Source organism: Spermophilus citellus, assembly GCF_964194105.1.
Source record: "Spermophilus citellus genome assembly, chromosome: 4".
Lineage (NCBI taxonomy): Eukaryota > Metazoa > Chordata > Mammalia > Rodentia > Sciuridae > Spermophilus > Spermophilus citellus.
The window spans coordinates 57917750-57923749 of NC_138185.1; the positions used below are offsets into that span (position 1 = coordinate 57917750).

The following is a 6000-nucleotide window of genomic DNA, read 5'->3' on the forward strand; positions in this document are numbered from 1 at the left end:
CTTTTAGTTTTATCAATTTTTTCAATTGTTTCTTTTGTTTCGATTTCATTAATTTCAGCTCTGATTTTAATTATTTCTTGCCTTCTACTTCTTTTGCTGTTATTTTGCTCTTCTTTTTCTAGGATTTTAGATGAAGTATGAGATCATTTATTTGTTGGTTTTTTCTTTTTTTAAGGAATGAACTCCATGCAATGAATTTTCCTCTTAGAACTGCTTTCAATGTGTCCCATAGATTCCGATATGTTGTGTCTGTGTTTTCATTTATCTCTAAGAATTTTTTAATGTCCTCCTTAATGTCTTCTATAACCCATTGATCATTCAGTAACCTATTGTTCATTCTCCAAGTGATGCATGATTTTTCCTTCCTTCTTTTATCGTTGATTTTCAGTTTCATTCCATTATGGTCAGATAAGTTGCATGGTATTATCTCTACTCCTTTATATTGTCTAAGAGTTGCCCTGTGACATAATATATGATCTATTTTTGAGAAGAATCCATGTGCTGCTGAGAAAAAAGTGTAACTGCTTGATGTTGGGTGGTATATTCTATATATGTCAATTAAGTCTAGGTTGTTAATTGTGTTATTGAGTTCTATAGTTTCCTTATTCAACTTTTGTTTGGAAGATCTGTCCAGTCGTGAGAGAGGTGTGTTGAAGTCTCCCATGATTATTGTATGGTGGTCTATTAGACTCTTGAACTTGAGAAGAGTTTGTTTGATTAACATAGCTGCACCATTTTTGGGGGCATATATATTTATGATTGTTATGTCTTGTTGGTGTATGGTTCCCTTGAGCAGAATGTAGTGTCCCTCTTTATCCCTTTTGATTAACTTTGGCTTGAAATCTATTTTATTTGATATGAGTATGGACACTCCTGCTTGTTTCTGAAGTCCATATGAGTGATATGATTTTTCCCAACCTTTCACCTTCAGTCAATGTATATCTTTTCCTATCAAATGCGTCTCCTGTAGGCAGCACATTGTTGGGTCATGTTTTGTGATCCGTTCTACTAGCCTGTGTCTCTTAATTGGTGAGTTTAAGCCATTAACATTTAGGGTTATTTTTGAGATATGGGTTATCCTTCCAGCCATATTTGTTTATTTATGTTACTGAATATGGCTTGTTTTCCTCTTTGATTATTTTCCCCCCTTTACTGTCCTACCTCCCACTGTTGGTTTTCATTGTTATTTTCCATTTCCTCTTCCTGTAATGTTTTGCTGAGGATTTTTTGGAGAGATGGTTTTCTAGCTGCAAATTCTTTTAACTTTTGTTTATCGTGGAAGGTTTTAATTTCATCTTCCATCTTGAAGCTAAATTTTGCTGGATACACAATTCTTGGTTGGAACCCATTTTCTTTCAGTGTTTGAAATATGTTATTCCAGGATCTTCTAGCTTTCAAAGTCTGTGTTGAGAGATCAGCTGTTATCCTGATTGGTTTACCCCTAAATGTAATCTGCTTCCTTTCTCTTGTAGCTTTTAAAATTCTCTCATTCTGTATGTTGGGCATCTTCATTATAATGTGTCTAGGTGTGGATCTCTTATGATTATGCACATTCGGCGTCCTGTAGGCTTCTAGGATTTGGGATTCTGTCTCATTCTTCAAGTCTGGGAAGTTTTCTCGAATTATTTCATTGAATAGATTGCTCATTCCTTTGGTTTGGAACTCTGTGCCTTCCTGTATCCCAATGACTCTTAAGTTTGGTCCTTTAATGTTATCCCATAGTTCTTGGATGTTCTGCTCATGGTTTCTTAACAGTCTTGCTGAGCTGTCTATGTTCTTTTCAATTTGAAATACTTTGTCTTCATTGTCTGATGTTCTATCTTCTAAGTGTTTTACTCTGCTGGTAGTATTCTCAATTGAGTTTTTAAGTTGGTTTATTGCTTCCTGCCTTTCTAGGATTTCTGTTTGTTTGTTTTTTATAACCTCTATCTCCCTGTATAGTTGATCTTTTGCTTCCTGGATTTGTTTATGTATTTCATTGTTGAAGAGATATTTCATTGTCTGATTTTGCTGTCTAATGTCTTCCTTGAGACTCCAGATCATCTGAAGCATGTATCTCCTGAATTCTTTATCTGACATTCCATCTGCTGCAGATATTACCTCTTCTAATGTTGAGTTGACCTGCATTGCTTGTGGTCCTTTCTTTCCTTGTCTCTTCATACTGTTCACATTTCTTTCTGCTTACTGAGACTGTTGTGTTATTGAATTTTCCCCCTATATATTTGTATTACTCTTGTATAGTTGCAAAGTCTCCTGCGCAGGCGCGGGCAGGGGCTCTGCTCCTCCTCCAATTGGGGCACTCTGCCTACCACATCGGCAGGCCACTGGGCCTGTTCTGCTGGTTGGTAGCAGGTGTGCCTACCTTGCAGGCACATGGGGAGGCTCTGCCACTCCCAGGTTGCTGGGCCTGACCTGCTGGTGGTTTGCAGGTCCGGCTACCTTGCGGGCGCGGGGGGAGGGTGCACACCTATTTGTATTTAGACAGTTATGCGAAATGGAGCATGTAATGCTTGGGATGAAAGTTGGGGGGAAGGGGAAGGTAGGTGCTCTTGAAAAGAAAGAAGGAGAGGGAGATAGATAGCATAGAGGAGAATGGAAAGAGCACTAAAACTTGGAAGGGGAGAGAGAGAGGGTAAAGGGAGAGAAAAAATTAAAATGGAATAGGAAATAAAATTAGGTCTTAGAGATCCATTTTCTTCGCTTCCCGTAGGCAAAGCTGTGCCCTCCGGGCTGAGTTTTGTCCTCAATGTGTCAACAGCAATCCTTGTAAGGCGGTTCCTGGGAGTCTCTCAATCCTGTTGGTCCAGAGCCATTTCACTTCTACGGCCCCTCCTCCCCTTCCTCCTGCCAGCCAGCCAGGTCCTGCTCACCGGAGGCAGTTCCCCAAGGATTTGGTTACACTTTCAGCCCCACCGAGTGCTCTATTTCCCTAACTACTGAGTACTCTCGCTGTCATTCATCTAAGCCCCAGTGCTGTGGAGCTGTGGTCTGGGAGTCAATTGTTTAATTTTTCCGTACCCCTTTGGTGGGCACACCTTCAGAATCTGGCAGCTAAGACCATTGGTGTCGCTGCTGGTGGTAATAGGAGTTGGGGGTCGAGGATCCCCTCTACTTCCCTCAGCCCCTACAGTCACAACCACACTGCTGGCAGTAGGAGGAGTTGGGGGTCTGGAGTGTCCTCTGTTTCCCTCCGCCCCTACTGTCACACCCTCTCAGTTCATGGTGGGGGATTTGGGGGTGGGGAGTCTTCTCTGCTTCCCTCTGCCCCTACCGTCACACCCTTCCAGTTCGCGGTTGGGGGATTTGGGGGTGGGGAGTCTTCTCTGCTTCCCTCTTCCCCTACAGTCACGCCCTAGTCACTGGCAGTAGGGGGAGTTGGGGGTCAAGGGTTCTTTGGCCCGTACAGTCACGCCCACGGAGAGATTTTGAAGTTTCCCCGTTGTTTGTATCTGGTGTGGGTGGGAGTCACACACCTGCTAAAGTAGATTCCGCTGGGAAGGAATCTCTTTGGCCGAACTTTGGTGACTTCCCCTCTCTGCTATGGTGGGCCCCTGGCTCCTTGCTGGAGTGTCCGAAGGGAGGGGTGGAACTGGCTTGTCTCTGGTCTGACACAATCTCTGGTTTTAGTTCCCAGTTCGCTATTTCATAAAGGGTTGATTAGATTCCCTTCACGCTGTCTCAGGGTGGGGAGCCGTTCACCGGGTGGGCGGGGCTGTTAGTAGAGCCGGGAGGGCACGGGCTGTCTGCTGGGCCAGGCAGGGACACTTCTTGCTGTGCCGGGCTGCCGGGGGCTGCCTGTAGAGCCGGGCAGCTGCGGCCGCGTGGCTAAGATCCAGGCGGGCGGGGTGGCCGTTCGCTGAGCGAGAGCGGGGCCTCCCGGAATGGTGGGATGGCGGGTGCCATCTGCGGGTTCGGGCGGGCCACGCTGCTCGGGGCCGCCAACCGCTTTCTGAAGCGGCTGTTGGCCGCGGGGTTGTACCCCTGCACCCGCCGGGGGGCCGCCTTTAGAGCCGGGCAGCTGCGGCCGCGTGGGTACGAGCCTGGTAGGCGTGGTGGCCATTCGCAGAGCGAGAGCAGGGCCTCCCCAGGACGGCGGGATGGCGGGTGCCGTCTGTGGGTTCGGGCGGGCCACGCCGCTCTGGGCTGCCGGCCGCTTGCAGAAGCGGCTGGTGGCTGCAGGTCTGGACCTCCGCGCCCGAGTGGCCGGCCAAGATCCACTTGTCTGGGACAAACTGACACTTCTAATAAACCTACCAATTCCCGGCAGGTCCCCTCGTAATGGAATTTTGCTAGAAGTTCCTCAGTAGGTAGACTGCCGCTGTTCCAATGGGTCTTTCTGATCCCGTTAATGTGGAGAAATTGGAATCGTTGCTTCCTCGCCGGCGGCCATGTTGGATCCCCCGCCTCTAGGCCTTTTAAAAAAGTGTATTTTGAGACAGGGTCTCACTAGTTTGATCAGGCTGAACTTGACCTTGGGATCCTTTCTGTCTCATTCTCTTGAGTTGCTGGAATTACAGGAATGGCACCTATGTTCTTGACCATATTAGTCATAATTTTATTAGTTCTTTTTAGTTATATATAACAAAAGGATTTATATTGATATAATTATAAAAGTACATAATATAATTTACTCTAATTCAGTCCCCAGTACTTCCCCTTTCCCTCCTTCTTCCCTCCCCCTGTTCTAAAGTCTATGACTGATAATAATGTCAATATAGAAATCTTTTATGGGTATATTTATTCGCTCATTTTTTTCTGTTGTTTTGCAAATATTTAGTCCTACCCTCTAAAAGGCTTGAAATTTACTGATTAACCATCAATATTTTCAAAATATAACAATTATGTAAGGATTTGACTGTAGTTATCTCCCTCCAGAGAGCATTTTTATTTGATGTGGTAAGTACTTTTCAAAAGTAAAGACCATCTTTAATCTGGCCTGGAATTGATCTCCTTCCAAACTTACATTAAGTCTTTGGGAGAGCTGTTTCCTTTCAGATTTACAGTTAACCAGCACTACACAGTGGAAATATAATGTGAGTCACATAGGTCTTTTTGAATTATATAATAGCCCATTTCCAAAAGAAAAAAGAAAAGCATTTGTATTATTATGATTCACCCAACCTCCACAACATTACTCCTTCAACATGTTATCAATGTAAAATTTGTTAATCTGATGCTTAATATTCTTTTTTTACTTTTTTTTTTCTTTATGCCCAAAGGGTTAAAAAATCTGGCGTGATGTTTATACTTCCAATGTATCTCAATTTGGAAAAGCCACATTTCACAAGCTCAATAGCTACATCTAGCCTGTGACAGCCACATAAACAATGCAACTTTCTCCAAAGTTGTAGCCTTTGATGGTCCTAACTGGAACTTTGATGTGTTTATCATGGCCCCTTCTCCCTACCAGTCCTTGATTCCCAATTTCTTCTTCTTTCCTTCATGAAGACTCCATTATCTCTGCTTGACTTCCCATATTTTTAACTGCTACTTTGTGTTTGGCATCTGATACATCAACAAATGACCTAAAAGAGAACATTGAGCAAAATATCAAGTTCACCTAAACATACTTCATTTCTTCAGACATATTGGCCTCTCAGGTTCTGGCTGCCTAGATGACATGGAACTCTTATCTTCTGGGTCCTGTAAAACTGATAAAAACTCATTTCAGAGTCCTCTCCTCTCACTTGCTACCCTCCACTTAACTTTATAGCCCTTTGGATCTGTCACTTGATGATTGGCAATTAACTAGTGGCAAAGCAACACACAGTGTCAGGCTCCACTCTGTACATGTCCCTCAACTGGATCCTGTGTTCAAGTTCTGTCTGCATTGGTAGCTTTCCAAAACATTACCAGATTTTGAGTTGATTTTTTTTGAGTTCTTATTTTTTTTTTATTTTTAGTACAATTTAGTGTGTACCCAAGGTAATATTTTACTAAGTCCCAAGTTTTATTCCACTCTGAATTGATCTCCTTCAAAACTTACATTAAGTCTTTGGG

At 43.5% G+C, this 6000-nt stretch overlaps 1 long non-coding RNA gene across 2 annotated transcripts in view; it reads right to left on the minus strand.

Annotated features, from left to right (window-relative positions):
• Positions 1 to 4329, minus strand: part of LOC308648359 — a 318350-nt gene extending 314021 nt beyond the window's left edge. The window contains exon 1 of one of the 2 annotated variants that reach the window (XR_014021800.1): positions 4255 to 4329. This is a non-coding gene — a long non-coding RNA (uncharacterized lncRNA). Of the gene's footprint in view, positions 1 to 3473; positions 3550 to 4254 lie in introns of those variants that run through there. The other variant, XR_014021801.1, reaches the window with a different exon arrangement.
• Between the last annotated feature and the right edge of the window lie 1671 nt (positions 4330 to 6000).